General features: G+C 40.7%; 1 protein-coding gene and 1 long non-coding RNA gene across 2 annotated transcripts in view; both read left to right on the forward strand.

Annotated features, from left to right (window-relative positions):
- LOC146504470 (calsyntenin-2-like) overlaps positions 1-19,315 on the forward strand; it is a 325,046-nt gene that overhangs the window by 50,619 nt on the left and 255,112 nt on the right. The gene's annotated exons all lie outside the window — the stretch shown is intronic.
- Positions 1-19,315, forward strand: part of LOC146504471 (uncharacterized) — a 99,709-nt gene that overhangs the window by 50,099 nt on the left and 30,295 nt on the right. The window contains exon 2 of the long non-coding RNA XR_014868767.1: positions 1-19,315. This exon is cut by the window's right edge and continues 30,295 nt beyond it. This is a non-coding gene — a long non-coding RNA (uncharacterized LOC146504471).

A 19,315-nucleotide genomic window follows, 5' to 3' on the forward strand; every position in this document is an offset into this window, starting at 1 on the left:
GTTTCTTCCTGTTAAAAGGAAGTTTTTCCTTCCCACTTTCGCCAACTGCTTGTACATATGGGGTCATCTGATTGTTTGGGTTTTCTCTGTATTATTGTAGGCTTTTTACCTTACAGTATAAAGCAGCTTTAGGTGACTGGTTGTAAGTTAGCGCTATATAAATAAAATCAAATTAAATTGAACTGAAAAAATGGAATTGCAGTAAAAGCTTTTTTACACATCTTTTTTCTGCTACTCTGTGCTGAGACTCAAAGGAACAGCACGACAGCACAAGAGTCATGTTGAAGCAAAAAAGCTGTGTAGAATTCCCAGGCAGAAGTGGCATTAGTCACAATAAAATATTACAATCATCCAATTTAGTGTTGTTTATTTTATTTGTTTTAGTGACACACGTTTTAATTTAGTGATTCAGCTATTCAGTCTGATGTGCATCAGCAGTTGCTGAACACTGATGATGTATGATGGTTTTGAAAAGCTGGAGCTGCTGGCTCTAACACGGACTTTGTATTCAGCAGCCAACCTACCCTTTGGCTACACCGACTGTGGACTGTTCACGAAATAGAGGCTGCAGCATCACACTTTCACTAAAATTAGTGAAAATAGCTTATACAAAATATACACAGGGTTTGAGAACAGCAGATTAGTAGTGCAAAGGTGCTGTGGACATCTGCATATATGCACAAATTTTTTTAATGCACGATGTAGGTCTGTACACACGACCTAGATAAGCTAATACTGGTAGTTTAAATATACTACCAGCTCTAGAATCAGATTTTTTTTTACTAGTACCAGCTGGCACTTGTGTAACTTTGCACAGTGCACTGTCTGTAGATGTTTACACACCAGTCTTACACATACTTTTTGAAAAATTTCACCATGCTGTGCTTTGTCCAAAAGCTGACATTCCCAAAATGAAAGCACAGATTACTTGTTCCCCTGTGATTTACGCAGCCCTACACAGAGTGCACATTGCAGGTAACCTCTGAAAAGTTGCATTGTGCTGCACATTGGTTTAGAGATCGTGCCACGGGCTTCAACAGGTAACTTTAACACTTGAGTTCAAGCTTAAAGTAGCAAGATAAATGAAAGCACTTCCTTATAAAGTAAAAAAGAGGCAATCAAAAAGGTGATTTTGATGATAGGCCAGATTCTTTTCGTGCGAGGGGGTGCTCATGAACCCAGAGTTTGTCACCCTTGGTTACAGCCACGAGGATAACAAAAAGCCTTTCCATCATTCAATAAGTGTGAGGATGAGCAGTGACAAAGTGACAGGTGAAGGTACATTTGCTTCTGGTAGAATATCAGTCTAAATATGGAGTGACTCAGGGTGAGACTGCACCTAGAACGCTGTAAACAAGTGAGCCAAAAATACCAGCAGCCTTAAACGACCATGAGGGAGGGAAAGCGAGAGGAAAGGACATGGGCTTTTTTAACACTGCTCTCTGTCATGTTTTCTCTTCATCTCCAAACATTATGCAGTTGTCTGGTGCTCTGCCAGCTCAAACAGATATTCACTTCAAAATATGAGAATGTCTTTTGGGACGCCGGTGCAGCAGCCAAAGCACGTGTGAATGGATCCGGAGCTGTAAGCTGATTTTTTTGGTTTGTTTTTTTTCTCCGCGTGTGTGTGAGCACATGTGCTTATGAAGGAATATATGAATAAAATCCACATGGGAAGGGTGTCTGGATTCACTTACTGTGTAGGTCCTCAAGGTCAGACAGACACACACACACAGATATGTGGAGATAAATAGGAAAATGGCTTCTGGGACACATTTGCGTCTCCCGTCTCATAATAAACACCCTGAAAACTTTAAGGGCCTTTCTTGTTAATGCTGCCCATTACTTTCCCTCCGCTGGCATGAATGGGATTTCTGTCAGCATCGCACTTTGCAGTGCGGAGCATTTTGGGCTAAGTAGTCCAAATAACATGGCTCTAAAAGCCTTGACAACGGCTTTTACAGCTTGCCTTTTACCTTTAGAAGCCTCTCCTTTCCGGGCCACTTTAGTCTCTATTTCCTCCCCACTTTCTGCCTTTTAACCGTGTTAGAGGGTCTGTCTCCCATCGTGCTTTGCGCCGTTATCAAAGTCGACCACCTGCAGTTTGTTAATCATGCTGGTGTAGGTGTGAAATGAAGTGTTCAAACTCGGCTATGTGGCTCGCTCTCTGCTGAAGCCTTTTTTTTTTTTAATTTGGTCACGGTCAGCCATTTTGGAAAGTCCAGTTGATGTTTACTCATCTCAGAAGAACTCATAAACTTATCTAGTCCAATCCAATCTAGTCCTTATCGATTAGGATGACAATCACTTCCAGTTTGTGTGTTGGATGACAAACTTTTCTACAGATTCAATTGAAGCAGTTACCAGAACAACAGGTTGGCATGCAAAAATCTTAATTTAGCTACAGTCAGTGAGCAGCGGTGCCTCTAGCTATTTAAAAGCAAACAAGGGGGAGATAAATCCAATTCTAGCCGAAGAAAAAAAAAAGGCACTGTTATTTCGGTGTTGCAGTTATTTTAAAGCACTCTTGCTGTATTGTCACTCCTGAGCCCTGTTTTCTGTGCTTTTATTTCAAACATGTAATCACAAATCTAAGCCTCGGCTCCAAAAGTTGTGCCTGCGGTGATTGGAATGAGAGGGTAAGCACGCTGTCAATAGGACTAATTTAACACACGCCAAGACGACTGGCCTCAGAAAGCACTGCCAATTGCGCCCAGTTAGGAAAATAACAAGTTTAATTTGTTTTTAACCCCAGCTGGCACCACTGTTTATGGCTAAGAGGCCAACACCAGGCTTCAGCTTATTATTTAGTCAGGTCATCAGTCTAAACGCTAATTAGAATTGTCTCCCTGCCGGCTTTTTTTTTTTTTAGCGTCTGCACATAAGTGTGTTTGTGCTGTTGGGGAAAACCTCCATCTCCTTGAATGTCAGAAACTTAATTGTACATATTTGGACATGAGCATAAATCGCCCTCTTTTTTTTAGATAAGAATAAAGCAAGTGCAGCTGGCCAGGAGAGATAAAACTTAATTTACCACAAGGGAGGCAACTCATGCCTCCGTACAAACCTTCTTCTTCTTTTTTACAGTGGATTAAATTACAAACCTATTAAGATCTTAGTTAGCACTCTGTGTGTGTGTGTGTGTGTGTGTGTCAGACTGATGTAAAAACATACAAAGCGCTTCTCAGTATGTAATTGTATAGAGTACAATATGCTGTCTTTCTAAATAACTTCACTGTAGGTTCTAATGACCATTAATAAGCATTATATGAAATTCTCATTTGAATCTAATCGCTATTGTCATTTGGCCCCTCAGTCAAAAGGTCCTAAAGTTCAGACCAAAGTGATTTTAATTAGAAGTTATGATCATATTATCATATTATCAACTATTTAAGGTTACCGGTCCCTTTGCCCTTAGTTGTGTGGTTCTGGCGAACAACCATCATGGGTGGTATGTGCAGGGCTACAGGGATCAGAGGTAAATGCAACTCACATGGCAACTGTGAGATTCCAGACTGCTATAAGCCAATGCGTGTAGTCAAATGTTTGTAGTTATATATTTATTTGCATTATTGTCATACTGTTTATTTACTGTACTGTAGAAAGTGAAAAATGTTGCATCGTATGATTAATGCCATGTTTTTTTCATAAAGGAAAACAAGTTGCAAAGCTATCTCAAAGAAAAGATATTCAAACCCATCATGCAGATGTATGTTCCTACTTTGAGTCTTTGAGTTTGGGTCCCTCGATTCTTCTGTGAGTTAGTTCACTTGTGTACTCATGTATTCATTTTAATGCCTTATGTCTCCTTGTTTCACCCGTTTCCTGTTTTACTTTGCTAATTAATTGTTTTGTTCTTTAGTTTTGCTTTGAGTTTTAGATCTGCTCGGGGTTGCCATGATTCCTGCCAGCTATGCATTGTTTCCCTCCTATTTGCATTTCCTTAATCAGCCTCCTGTGCACAAACAGAGTCTACCCTGTTTTATTTGTTTGATTGTCTGCTGTTTCACCTTTCCTCTGTTGTCTCATGTCTCGTTTCCCTCGTGTTTTGGTCATCCTAATTCTGATCTTTTTAATTTTTTTAAAATTTATTTTGCTTGTTTGTTTTGAATTAAACTCCTGTATTTTTGGATAAGTTGTCTTTTCACATTGCACATTTGTTTTTAGCTCTTAATAGGCGGCTTTTCATTTTACTCTTTGGCTGCATTTGGGTCTGGCTTTAAACGAAATCACATCACAACCCTACATATCTGAAAAAAAGGAAAACCAATAAATGCACTTACTGTCATGAACTGTTGATTCTCTCTTCTGCTCTCTCCATTACCGTGTATCAGTGAATGTATATATGTAGCAGGGGTTGGGGGGCTGAATAAGGTGAAGATAATCTCAGTCGGCAACAAGTCCTGACATTATTAACATTTGAAATTCTGGTAAAACCACAGGCAGCCTAAATCCTTTTAGACAGCTGGAAAAATAGTCTCGACAAGAGAAGTAGTACTGATAACGTTAATGGCTACACTCACTAAACAAGCACAGGGGGAAAGGGTTTGACCTATCTTGCCTTTTAGTGAGGAAATATCTCTCCTGGCTCTCTATTCATATTGATAAGGAGATCCTGGATATGCTTAATTAACTCCATACAATCTTTTATTTTGACAACAATCAAATACAAAGCATGGATGTCTTTGTGCTTGGATGCTTGTGTCTGTTCATTGCTCTGTGCGCGTGTTCATCTGTGCACATGTATAGGTTCGGATCACGTTTTGCATCTTGCAGTCTCGCAGTATACCTTTTTTTGTAGTTATAAGGAGTCGACATGGCTTGCGGCAGTAAGCTGTGTGTTGGTATTGGCTGTGATTGGGATTTCTCAGCACGGCCACAAGAGTGTCAACACATTGGCATGCTGCACTCTATCAAGGCTCGGCGAGGTTAAGAGTGCAGCAGACGAGTTGAGAATCACTTCAGATGAGGAAAACAAGCTTGCACACAAGGTTTCTCAACAGTGTGCATAAAGCTGTATCTCTGAGTTAGCTGATTATAACACACAATAACAATTAAAATGTACACACACACACCCATATAGTTCTGCTGTAATTAGAAGCATATTTCTCTTGTTTTAATCAGTTTCCTATCAGATGTTCTGTGCTATATGAGTATAAAAGATGCTCTTGACACGTAGATAGGCAGATTGAAATGTTTGCATTTTAACACGTATTACAGATTTAATAAAAATACACACTGCTCGTTCGCAACTATCTTAAAAGAGGCCTATGTTTTTCTTATTTGTGTACAAGACTAACAGATGGGCTTTTATACTCTTGGCTAGGGATGGGTATCGTTTAGGTTTTATCCGATACCGGTGCCAAACCGGTACTTTTGAAACGGTGCCGGTGCTTAAACGGTGCTCGAACCGGTGCTTAAAGAATGGAGAACACAAAATTGGTCCAAAAACCTCTCATGTTCAGCTGTTTTCCACTTTTTCTTTGGTCATTTTAGCCTTTTTGGCCAGGGTGAAGGGAGTATTTGCCATCAAACAAGAAGACAGCCGCATGTAGCTATGATGATGTTTGCTAGTTCACCTTACATGCATTAATGTAATAACGTGGTTAGCCTACTCAACGTAAATTACACACGAACAACATTAAGCTACTCACGCAGAGAAGAACGGCTGCTGCTGCCATCATCATCCTCATCATTTCTGCTTCACTGGCAGGGCTACGGCTACACACGCAGTAGATGTGCACGGTGTGAGGTCTCGCAGCAAGCTATTAAATACGGCGCATTTCTCGGCTTTAAAAAAAAACAACGCTATGCGTCGCCAGGTGTTTCATCGGATTTGAGGTGTTACCTCCTTTGCACAGTATCACAGTATCATCTTAAAGCACTTGTTGCAGGCTGCTGAGTTTGCATCTTTTGCTGTGAAGTACAACCAGACTTTTGACCGCTTCGCTTGGGCGTTTTTAATCTGTAGCTCTGCTCTAAAAGAACGTACATACCTGGACCCGCCTACTATCCTCGGAAACGTAAAATGATTGGCTAGAATTCAAAGTGTATGACATCTCAGGAAAAAAAAAAGCACCGAAATGTGCGCTGCTTTTCGGTCTGGTTACTACCGTTTATGTCAGAACCGGTGCCATCATGGCACCGGATACCGGTACCCATCCCTACTCTTGGCTCTGTAAATGACAACTCTACGAACACAGAAGCCCCACCCTACTATTCAACCTTTTGTTTGCATGGGCAGCTATCAGAAGAAAGCTGATTTAAAGGTAGCTAAAACAGCTTGTTTCAGACTGCTTCAAAAGCCAGTCAAGGACTTATTTCGAACTATGAGTGATGCAAAGTTACTCTAGTGAATCTAGAGCTAACTCATTGGGCTAGCAAAGGTAGTTAGTTTTAGAAACACTGGGAACAGGTGTCCAGGTGAAGAATGTCACAGGAAGGAACATCATCAGATGTGAAATCATCAGTGGTGACAAAATACAGCCATTTTTAAAGCAGAAGTACACATACTTGTGCTAATAAATACTGTGAGTAATTTTAGAGCCTGTATTTTTTCTCTTTTACTCAAGAAAACAATTTGAATCAGTGTAAAAAGTAAAAAGTAGGTCTTTGAAAGGAAATTTCTACCAGCTATGTTTATACTGCAGTTAAAAAAACGCAAACTGTATATGGGAATACAAACTTTTTTCTTTTCTAAACAGAAAAATTTAAAAAGTTCCCCACACTAGTGGCTCAGTGTGGGGAAAACCCACAATAATTTGTATTGAGAGCTCCAGCTCTCTCCTTCCTCTCATATCGTCCTTCTTTCTCCATCTCTGAATGTAGATATCTTTCATTCTTTTCTCGGTCTGTGAAGTACAGCAGCTTGACCTTTATGCAAAAGAAACTGTTTGAGTGATTGCTAATGTTTGTTTAGCTGACACAAATGTTGCATTTGAAATTACAAAAAAGGAAAACAACCAAAAACCACTGATCCCTGTATGCTCACCCTTTTCTGTATTGATAGCTGAATTCAGCAGTACTGTGACAATAACTTAAAATAGGTCGTTCCGGACTATTTTAACTGCTGATTGTGGTGCTACAAATGATGCACAAATTGTGTTTTTTACTATTTTTGCTCTTTGTAATCCCCGATGACGGACACACCAGTATAACTGTCTTTTATTTGTTTTTTTGTCTTGCATTAAGGACCAAATTTGTTTTAATTTTGTTTGTTTGATGTAAAATAAAAACATCCCTTAAATGTCTTAAAAGTAAAGTAGCGATTTAAGTAGAAAAGACTGTAAAAATGTAGAGAGTAAAAACAAAAAGTTGCCAGAAAAATAAATACTCAAATAACCTAAAGATACCTGAAGTACAGTAACACACTATTGCTTTATTTTCTTCCCACCTCTGGAAAACATACAGGTACAACAGTGTTGTACAGCTACCTTTATAACTCAAAGCTAGAGCGCTCACTCTCTACAACCCATCCTGCTGTGTATAAGAGAAAATCACTCTTTCCCAAGTCTGAAGATATGGCTCGATGCCATAGATGCTAATAAAGTTACAATGTAAGTAAAGGTCAAACTGTTGATCCCATTACCCTTCATAAGGAAAATGACAGTGATGGCTGGCCTCAGTGGCCTGGTGAGAATCAAAGCAGCGAGGTAACACTGTGAACCGCAGTGGCTTCGCCTGTTAATAGGACCTTAAATCACTTTATGATCTACATTATTTAACAACATTCATCTTTTGATGCAGTCATCCATAAGCCGATAATAATTTGCATCGCGCCCTTCATGTTTCATGTCCTTGACGCTGAACGGTAAAGACTAGTCTGTTGCTGACTGTAGGGTCTCAAGTCTAACTGACATTCTCCTCAGCTCATAGGACAGTCAGTCAATATTATCATCATTTCACTGTTGTAGCTGTGAATATTATCAACAGCTCATCTAGGTGAATATAAATGTCACCCCTTTTGCTATGCCTTCTTAGCAGTGCACTCTTAAGAACAGTTATCTTGGTTCATCCTCCCACTGGGAACTGTAATTCCTTCTGCAAACATTTATAATTATCACCTCAGCTTTTCCATCAAGTCTGGAAAACATACACGCGTGCACGGGTGGATGACAACACTCCTGGTGCACCCATTTATCTAGCATCTCATTGCTAAGCTGCAATATTGCTCTGACATGAAGTCCACGATTGCCTGAGTGTGAAGGGGAGGGGTGGGAGAAAGCGTGAGGGGAACGAGGGGAAAACAGCAGCTCTAATACGGCAACTGATAAGAAGAGTAAGCGAATGCAACCTAGGTGAAACCCTTAACCTGGATCTCCCTATCTTCATTTTCTTTTTTTCGTTCTCATTTCCCTCTACTTATACACCTCCGTCTGGAATTGCAAATCAGTCCATACAGTATGTTTTTTTGAGGTGGGAGATAAAGAGTGTTGGGCATATCAGCAATCTGAGCATGTTGTTCATTTCAATTTATTTATTTCATTCTTGGCATTTATTTATCTCCCTGTCACTGCTGGAATGTGTGTTTTCCTGTTAATGTACATGTGAATGTGAGAGGTTTTTTCTTGTAAAAATGATAAAGACGGATGGCTTGTTTTTGTTGTGTGATCTGGCTCAGATTGCGCTGAATTCAAGTGTGCAGCCAAGGGACGGGTGGACACAGAAAATTCAGTTTGCTTCCACAAACACTTGTGTGTTTCTTAGAGGTTCTCCGTGAGGTGTGCTGCTGCGTGACTGTGAATTAAAGATAGGGAGCATTGAGATGACACGAGAAACCTGCTGTTTGGCTTGTGTCAGTAGGCATTGACAGATGAGCGCGGAGTTGCTACCTGGAAGATGGACTCTAGAAGATCACAGAGCCATTCACCCTAAGGAGATAGACATGGAGACAAGTCTTGCTCGCTGAGCACAGAGATGGTGGTGAAAACAAGATAAGAAATGAAAGAACACACTTAAGAGGGCACAAAGGATGTCAGTCAGTATAGGTGGAACTTAGTTTCATTAGTGGACACTGTAAGAAAAAAGAAACCTTGGAAAAGTGCCTTTTAGTAAAATGTGTTAAATAGGACTTTATTTCATTTGGTACACTGTAGAAAGTCATGTGCAAAAGTCCTGAGCTACCTCTCTTTTCTTTAGATTTTTGCTAGGAAAATGGTAAATGGATGCTGCAATTTATTGAAACGTGCAATCATACACGGAAAAACAGTATATGAGGTAAAAACAGAGTTTGTACAAGTCAAATGAGTTTGAAAGTCACTATTTGGTTTGACCAGCTTTATTCTGCAACACAACCTGAACTCTCTTAGGCAGCTTTCTTGTAAGTAGTCTTCAGGAAGAGTTTTCAGTGCTTTCTGAAGGACATTCAAAGCTCTGCTCTTTGTTTCGTTTTCTGCTTCAGTAATGTTGAGGAGTGGCAAATCCCTCACTGATGGTGTTCCACTGTATGTTCTATCCAGGTATGCTTTTACTGCATTGGCAGTGTTTTTTGGAGCACGGTCATGCTACCAGTCAATTGCTTTCCAGATGTTATTGCACGGTTATTCAAAATTCAACTGTACTTTTCTGTGTTCATAATTCCATCAATTTTGACCAATTCCCCAAACCATGACAGAGCCTCCATCGTGTTTTACAGTTGGTTGTAGACCCTCAGTGTTGTACCTTTCTCCTGATCTCCTCCTTATTGACAAAGATTTGAACTAAAAACTTCACATTTGGATTTATCACACCACAAGATCTGTTGCCACTGATTTCTAGTCCAGTTTTATGTAATTTGTTATACATATAATGGAAGCTCAAGCTTCAGACACGTTTATATTGCCTAGTTTCAGACAGCTTTTTCTAGTCTTTGGCTTTTTATGATGTCAGTGTGATTCTGGATCCAACCCAGCACACGTTTATATTCACAGCATTAGTTGCCCATGGACAATTTTGGGTCACTATTAAGGGTAACATCTCTTTAAACTGAGGGTAGAAGCCAGTTTGCATATGTATATGCAAACTGTAAACTCCATGTCGTTGCCTCAGCCGGCTGACAGGTTTGAAAAGGTGCAGTCCTGCTGTGAGGTGACAGTAAGTAATATTTTAACTGCCAGTAACACAAAGCTTCTCTATTAAAGTCCAAGAATAAGAAATGAAATAATAATTAATCATCATAGTTTTCCTTTAAAATATTATTTACGTTGTTTCAGCCAGACAAAGTAACTACTATTGGATGTCAGATTGTTCTGGTAGTATGTGAAATTAATGTTTTAGGTGACACAATAGTTGGAAAAAACAGAACCCAATACTGTAACAACAAACACTCAGTGGTCTGCAAAGTCAAGTTCATTTATGGCACATAGGAATAAGCAAGGCTTTTTTTGATCTTCTCTGGGTGCCCAAGCTGCAAGTGTTCTCTGTTTCCAAGCTTTAAACACACACACGCAGCTTAAGCCTCTTTGGCAGCACCCAGCATGCTACGTCCACTCAATGCCGGCTCTGACACAAGGCCGAGCAGTGCCAAGCCACTTGGCCCTCAGCGGGTGGTGTAAATCTGGGCATCCGTAGATAGCTGCGACCTCCACATTATCACCAACAGTAACTGCCAAATGACACCACCCTTCCCCCAATCGTGTCCTGACTCACACCAATAGTGAAAGGTCATGTATCATTGTCCTTGTTATGTCAGTAACACTTAAAACCTGCAGGAAACCAAACTGGCACACAGGTTTTCACACTTGATCCCGCCTCACATCTGGTGCTAACACAACTTTATAAACTGATACCTACATACTTTCCTTTCTGAATTTGCATTTAACATGCACTGGCACACACGGTGACATCAGAAAGAGAGAGATTTGGCCTCTACAGAGATAAGTGATGGGTGTAATCAGTGGCTATTGTTAGCAGAATTATGTTGTCTAAGGAGATAGTTCTCTTGACAATAAGTATAATCGGAATCCGCAGTTTCAGCCCATCAGTGTAATAAGATGCTTGCAAACGGATCCCTTTGGCAATAACCTCACATCCACCCACGGACAAAAGCACATGCTATAGATGGTGAGAAACTCAGATTTTTTTTAAATCAGTGTCTACATTGTTGTCTTTGTTTTTCTGTCTCAATGTTTTCCTCAAATTAGATTAGTCTCATTTAATGTAGAGAGCATTAATTACACAGATGATTGTTTATTTGTTTTTTAATCTGGAATTAGTGAACATACAATTAGGTCCAGAAAAATTTAGACAAAAATAACTTTTTTCAAATTTTGGCTCAGTACATTACCGATTTCAAGCCCTTCATTTCAGTCATTTCAGTCAGGGAAATTTATGCTTAATTGGGTTGTGATCAGGTGAATGACTTGGACATTTATAAATACATTGCTTTTCTTAGCTTTAATAAACTTCTGGGTTGCTTTGGCTGTATGTTTTTGGTCATTGTCCATCTGTATAGTGAAACGCCGCCCAATCAATTTGACTGCATTTAGCTGGATTTGAGCAGACAGTATGTCCCTGAAAACCTCGGACTTTATTCCGCTCCTTCTGTCCTGTGCCACATCAATAAACACTAGTGTCCAAGCCATCACACTGCCTCGGCCATCATTGATGTTGATCTTGGTTTCATCTGTCCAAAGAATGTTTTTTCAGAACTGTAGTGGCTTTTTTTTAATTATATTTTTTAATCCAATCTAGCCTTTTTGTTCTTGAGGCTTATGAGTGTCTTGCACCTTGCAGTGAATCCTCTGTATTTACTTTAATGCTCTTTATGGTAGACTTGGTTATCAATATGCCTACCTCCTGGAGAGTGTTGTTCACTTGGTTGGCTGCTGTGAAGGGGTTTCTCATCACCATGGAAATGATTCTGTGATCATCCACCACTGTTGTCTTCCGTGGATGTCTACGTTCACCACTACTTTCTTTCTTTCTCAGGATGTACCAAAGTGTCGATTTTGCCACTTCTAATATTGTAGCTGTAATTCCAATCAAAGTTCTTGGAAAGTGTGCACCATTCAGCAGGCTGTATTATTTGTCAGATAATTCCATTAAATGTCTCTTGAGATCCAACTCAAGAGTTCAAGTCATCAGAAGTAAGGTGAAACACACACCTACTGCCTACAGCTGCTTCTATTGATACGTGTCAGCCCCATACCAAATATTTAGCCCGCTAGGTCGGAGGTGGCGTTTATAAAGTGCCATGTGAGCACAGTGTCACCAGAGTGTAGCAGCAGCTGGAGCTGTCTGACTGAAGTGGCTCGCAGCTCTGCTTCTAGGCATCCATCTCTAGCCCTCTCAGTTTTCCTCTTTCTCTCCACGCTACTTGACAATTCCCCCGCCCACCCCCAAATCAATTCTAAATCCAATTAGTCATTGTATTAGACTGTGAGGAAAAGCACCACTGTGCACTGTAGCCTGACAAGTGTTTGGCTTCAGCTGCTGTTTGTTTTCCATGTGAGAGTTATTGATCAGAGGGTATGAGGGCACTGGGCGAGTGGTTTGGGTGGAAGGTGGAGAACCTGGTGAGATAAGTGTTATTGTAAAGGAAAATGTGAAACACTTGTCTGTTTCTGAATTGGAAAAGGAGGACATAAAAAGTGTGGTGTGCAGGGGAAAAGTTCTGCTGGTGTGGGAGGGGGAAGATCAGATGAAAGTGTGACTGAGGCCAACATCTGGCAACAGCTGGGGGCGGGGGAAAGTAGGTGAGAGCGGGAGATAAAGAGCGAGGGGTGGCATGAGGGACGGATTTTTGCAGGGTTGAAAACAGAGATAGATTAAGGGAAGGATAGTGGCACAGGGTGAGCGTTATTGCCTGAGGTTGAACGCGTCAAAACAAAAATGATGATGCCGAGCAAGGCCGGCAGGCTACCTGGGTATCTGGCAGCTTCCTCAGCCAGGGATTCCCGCTCTGAGGTGCCAACATGAAAAGGAGAGAAGGGGATGGATAGAGAGTGGATGGCGAGAGGCAGGCAGGGAGAGGGAAGGCTGATTTTAAAGGAGGATAAACAAAGAGGACAGATCAAAGGGCCGAGCAGCCTCACAGTTTCACCCAAATCGTCGTGAAATCCCTCATGATGCTTTGGAGGCTCTCAGAGCCGAGCAAAGCCAAAACAGGAGTTTTGAGCATTACACCACAAAACACTTACAGCATGCTGCTCTGGGCAACAGCCCAGAAGGGATAATAATACAATAACACAATATGATGGTATTTAATACTCCAAGGGAAATTAAATTCAAGCCACACAACACGGGGATGCGAATCCATAAATGACTGCAGTGGAGGATATAGTGACCAATTAACATCCACAATTAAATGAGCAGAGCATATCACATCTATTGTTATCTGTGGAGAGTTTATCCATACATGCATATACTTATTTTGAACTGGGTCTCCAAAGAGAGATGGTATGTTTGCATATCAGATATTCAAAGGAATCCTTACACAAGAAATACAGTGAGCAAAAACAATAAGCTGCTGCTTTATTTTATTACTCTTTTTTTGAGGTGAAGATATGAGATTTGAGAGAGTCTAGATATTGTTAAAAGTAACCTCTTCTACTTTTTCCCCCATATTGTCTCAGCCCACCCTTCATGTTTGTGCCGTGATTTCACTTGCAATTCCAATATTTCATCTAATATTTCCAGGGCAGAGAGCAGTGTTGCTGAATTATTTAGGGGTACCTGAAATCTGTAAAGGTTTCACACACACACATACAGTACTAGCAACTTCCAAAATATAGACTATGCTGCCGATTTATGGCTCTGGGTGTTGATTTCTTGCTATTGAGGAGTTCAAGAATGGCCATTCTTGAACTCTGACCTAGGATGGAGAGAGGATGGAGAGAGGTAGATCAATCAGGAGAACTGACCCCCACACAGGCGCAAGTGCACAGTTACCTATAAATCAGGTCGACACAGACGGTGCTGTTGGTCAGTTACTAGGGTGAGCATTGTCATGGATATGTGACATTTCTATAAGGCGTCCTGCGGGGATTTAATTTGTAGCTCCTCAGTGCGCTGTCAGCAGCTTGTGCGTGCATTGTTGGATGTGCTCACGGGCAGCTGGAGCTTTTGTACACTGGCCTTTATGCACCATTTGTGTGAATCAGCTCTCCCCACATATGTTTCCATCATCTCAATTCTAAGCCCATTCTGCTCCGCCCTGACTCGACCAATATCCATTCTTCTATGAGTCATCACCATCAGAGGTGTAGGTGGTATTGGGACCACTGTATTTTTAAAAAGTGAGGACTGACGGAAAGATACAAGCAAGAAAAGAAGACCAGGAATTGTGAAAAGAAAGAAAGAGCAGCACTACAGCGCCAATCTGCGGCTTTAATCAAATGTTAACATAGTTATGATGTTCTTCCTAATAAAGAATTAAGCGTTTGTACATTATGCACTCTGTATATGCATTAGCAATGCGGACAGGCAGACAAAGAGTTCAATCAACATGCGTTGGCCTGATTACTTCCCTTCAATCAAATAGTATTCACTGAGATCACCAAGCACTGCCATGATGGAGGTCACGTGGAAAGGAAATTGAGACTGCACACCAAGGAGGATTAGGACAAGAAAAGATCTCCACAGGTGTGAAAGTAGTAGACCTACACTTAGTTGCTCATGGCTGTGTGAACTGAAATAACTGGAAAAGTTTGGACTTTACATTTCTGTTATTATTCATATTTTCTATTTGACTTGTAGTTTGTACTTTTAGCAGGTATTTCCTGGTTTGTTTCCTTATGTTTCTCGGTTTTTGTTATCTAGTTTCTGTTGATGGCTAAAGTTTGTTTGTATTTGCTTGCTTGTTTCAGTTATCCTGCCTTTCCCGTGTCCCATCGTCTTACCGTCAAGTTTCCATTTTTGTGCTAGGTGTCCCCATCTTTTGTTGCTTCCTGTTTTGTTTTGGCAGCTTCATTCTCTTGTGTGTTTTTTCTAGTTTGTTTTCCAGTTGTGTTTTTACCCTGGTGTTTCCCATATCAGTGAATACCTCCTGTGTCTGTTTGAAGCCTGAGTTTACTTTCTTTTTTACATCATACTGTTGTCTGCCTATGCATTGCCCCTTGTCTTGGCTTCTTGATTTTTTTTATCTTCTCTGGATTTCTTCAACCTCAATAAAGTCTCGCTTTTTGTTTAACTTTAGCCTTGACAGAAGAGCAGTGGAAGCTACAAGCTAAGAGTAAATGGCTAATAGCATGGCTGTAGTTTTGGAGGCAGAGCGGGTTTCCAGTCTGCATGCCAAGTATCATTCGCTAAGATATTCACCACAGTGCATCCATCCATCCACACAAGTTGCATAAAAAACACTTTGAGTGCTCAGTTAGAGTAGAAAAGCGCTTTATAAGAGCCAATCTATTTACCAGACATAAGTCTACATCATGAATCATGTGATAAAATTGTCCACATATTTTAAGCATGTTTTGGTTTCTGTCACTTGCACAGCTGTTTTGTCACGTTGTGTTTTGTGCACTCTTGCTACATTTTTCTATTTGCTGGTGTTTTCTTAAATTGGAGTGCATTAGACCTCTCAGGGCCACCATATAATAGAAGCGTAATAGATATAACAGAGCAGCACTCACCTTTTAGCAAAGTAAGAGAGCAGCACATTTCAAAATCTGGTGTCTATTTTCAGAAATCAAGACCTGGTTACTCCAAAAAAGAATCTACAGACCTTATTTTGAGCAGTTTGATCAGGCAACTATTTTCTTTTGACCAAAATCCCAACAGCTAGCTAACATTACAGATATGCTAAGGGTAATAGCATCAATGTTACTATCCTGTCACAGCTACCAACCTCTTGTAGATTTTTGTTTGTTTGTTTGTGCTCTTCTCACTGGGCTGTACTTGGCACATTTTGTCTTTAGGATTTGTGATGTTTCGATGATCTTTTGTGAGGCTTCAGTTCAGCAGCACCCAAATGAAAATATGTTGACAGGTCTTCGCTTGTCTGCAATCTTCATTCAAATAGTCTGATGAATCAGATTAGCAGGTATTTCAGGGTATTAGAAACTTAATAAATCATAAGCAAGTATCATTTTCCTCAGCTGTGTCATTAATTATTGAACATGAATTCTTTTGTTATCGCAAGTGGGCTCAAGCTGCAGACATTTCTAATCATGAGGTTTGGAGAAAGGCTCTAAATGGTGTGTCCAACGGTGCACAGTCTAAAATCTATATATAAAATGCATCTACTGATTTCTGTCTAGTTCTCATTTTGAGTCATCTTTTTAAAAAAAGGAAAGGAAAGAAACATCCTAAGTCTGTGCTGGCCAAGTTAAAAAAAAAAGGCTTACCCAATCTGGATCTACAGTACCACACTGCATTAGCACTCTGGCTGATACCTTACTATTGACTCGCACCAGTGCGGTGTGTGTGTGTGTGTGTGCGCGCGCATGCTAAGCCTCTTTCAAGGCATCCGATCAGCTCTCCAGAGCTGAGCTGATGCCTACCTCGATCAATACCTGGCCTCCAATACCATCCTTCATATATTCTGCAATGTCTGAGGCATGGCCCTTTCTTTCTCTTTGTACTTTCACCCTTTATCCTCCATCCTGTAAAACAGCTTAATTTCATAAAAGGAGCCGAGCATGATGATAACCTGTATTATCAGCCGACTCACCAGGTATTCATTGGGAGGCTCTCACTTTGCTTTTATTTCTTTTCTTTTTCTCACTCTTCTGTCTCCCTATGTATTATTTTACTTCTGTCTCCCTCGCCTCTTCCATTCTCTCCCGCTTCGTCTCTGTACCTACCTATTACTGATGAGTCGATTTCACGAGTCACTGATGCGGAGAGGGTACAGTAGAATATGGTGCGAGTGTGAATAACAATAGCTGTCTATGCCCCATAAGAGAAACAATAATTACATGGACTGGCACGGGGATCGCATGCCTCATAAGAGCACAAATGGTCATTTCAGCTGAAAAGTGGCCCTGTTGTTGGGGGAGATTTTTAGCTAATTATGTTAGGAAATGGGCATAGACGTGTGTTTTATTAGCATTTTTGTAGTGTAATCAATGATTTGTCTGAATACTTCTATGTCAAGTTGTGGTGTTTTCCCCCCTTTTTTCCAATTTCTGTGCGTAGCTACAGAAATGAGTGAAACCCTCAGATAGTCATAACAAAAAAGAGCACATTCACATTAATTATATTCTTGATTCTCCAGCAAAATCAAATCAGAGCATCTTTATAATACCCCACTGGCTTCGTTTCCCTCATTTGTGCTGCATAAATCAATATTTGGGTCTGTAATTGAAGTGGGAGAAATGTAAGTACATGTGGCAGGAAGAGAAGCACTTTAACAGTGTATGTGGCAGAACGCACCGACACATCTCTGCTCCGTTCAAGGCTTACTGGTGAATTGAAATGAGCATTGGGATCAGTTTGGCTACTGTGTGTTGCTATAGAAATGTAAATCAATTAATCTTGCGGCATAACAACATAAACCATCTGCACAGCATAAGAAGAAATTGCTAACAAACTTATGGTTTGTCTTAAGACAACAGTAAAGATTTACCTAGAATTCCATTTCGGTGTTCCCGATTATGCTCTGAAAGGAATCTGTGCAGCAGATTAATTCAACAGGCAAAAATTCAAAAAACAGCATTCAAAGCATTTTTTTGCAGGTATCAGAGATGCAATTAGGCTACTGGCTCATTGTGGAATTACACTTTAAAAGGTTTTCCAGTTCCGAGGAAGGCCTTTGTGACAGTGTGTACACGCTGTCTGCTTTTTGTTTGTCTGCTTTAGCTATTTGGGCTGCAAAGTGGGGCTATTACACAACCATTGTCCAGGCTGAAAGGCTGTCAAAAAGGAAGCTTGTAGAACCCTTTCCCTGTCCTTTTTTCTTATTCCCCCCCAAATGTTTTCTCTCTCGTGCACGGCTCGATGGCGCAGCACCGAGAGGAAGGTCGAAGATGTTGCGGGACTGATGGCTCCCGTCCTTTGTGTTCAGCAAATAATCTTAATTTTGGTTTCTTTTTTCCAGCAGCTTCAAATATCCAAATAGCAGTGAAAGCAACAGATACATTCTCGCCTGCTGGCGCTCATGTAAACATTTGTTCGCATGATGCTGAGGGTGAATGGAGATTGAGTGCGGTGCCTTTTCACCGGGGACTCACTCTGCCAGTCTCTGTTTTTATCTCAAAGCTCCACTCTCCTCATCCCTGCTGTGCTACTTGAAGCCTGTGTACAATCTGCTTCTCTTTTGCTTCCTCTCCAACATTTTCCATCTGTCCCTCAGGTTAGTTATCTTTATTGTGTGTGTGTGGGTGGGCATTTGAATTTGCCTCAATTTTCCTCAAACTTCTTTAAATATTTGAAATTTTTTGGCACATTTTGGACCTCCTGTTGCAACTGATCATCGTCTCACCTTTGTCCATATGATCCCTTGTTAGTGTGTGTGTGCTTGGGATCTGGGGCGGAAGCGTGTCACAGGACATTTTTCTGGTGACATTTAAAGAGGCTTGTGTGTTATTACTGGCTGATTGTCATGAATTTCTATCCACGGCCTGGGAGCACACATTCAACACACATAGAGCTAAAATTTTTGCAGATATGCATGCTAAATCTCTGAGGAATCTGCATTTTTCTTTTTCTTTTATCTCATTATTTGCCCAACGAGATATCAGAAGCTTGAAATATATTGATTTTGCACCTTCTTCCTTACTTTCTCACTTACACACACACCACTTTGTCACGAGCTGAGTAGTCTATACTTAAGTCAACATATAGAGTGAAGTTTAACCAAGCACAACTCCCCTAGGCCTCCGCCCGTGCACATTGAATTAACAGCAAGCTCGAGAGACCTGGGAAAACACAGCGCACATACAGAACAAGGGGCAGAAGAGAGGGACACGGAACTGCTCATTTTATTCCTCATCTATAAATCCACCGCCGCAGACTCATGTGAACAGTGAACTTTCCGTGAATCATCCAATTCTCATTCATTAAGAGACTCAAGATTGCCAAAGACTGTAACTATCCTCTGCTGAAAGACCACAAAGATGGAATGACGCTCTCCCGTCGCTGTTATTTTCCCCCCACGCTAACTGTAATCTTCGCTGCAAGCTGATTTTTAATAGGCTGATGGCAGACAAATAATTGTTTTGAGGGGAGCTGAGCTCAGACCTAATTCAATCTTCTCGCCACCCAAATCCCCACCCAAACACGCTAATGCACATTAATGAGATTTCATAGCTCTTAATGGGAGACAATGTGTCTGTGCAGGTTTTATCCTGTGTGCGTTAGCCTATGTTTTTGACTTTATCGAATGTGAGCGTATGTGTTGTCTGTTTGGTCTAAATCTGTTTTCATTAGCTGTTGCATGAGCTCAAGTACACTT

Source organism: Neolamprologus multifasciatus, chromosome 14, assembly GCF_963576455.1.
Source record: "Neolamprologus multifasciatus chromosome 14, fNeoMul1.2, whole genome shotgun sequence".
Taxonomy (NCBI): Eukaryota; Metazoa; Chordata; class Actinopteri; order Cichliformes; family Cichlidae; genus Neolamprologus; species Neolamprologus multifasciatus.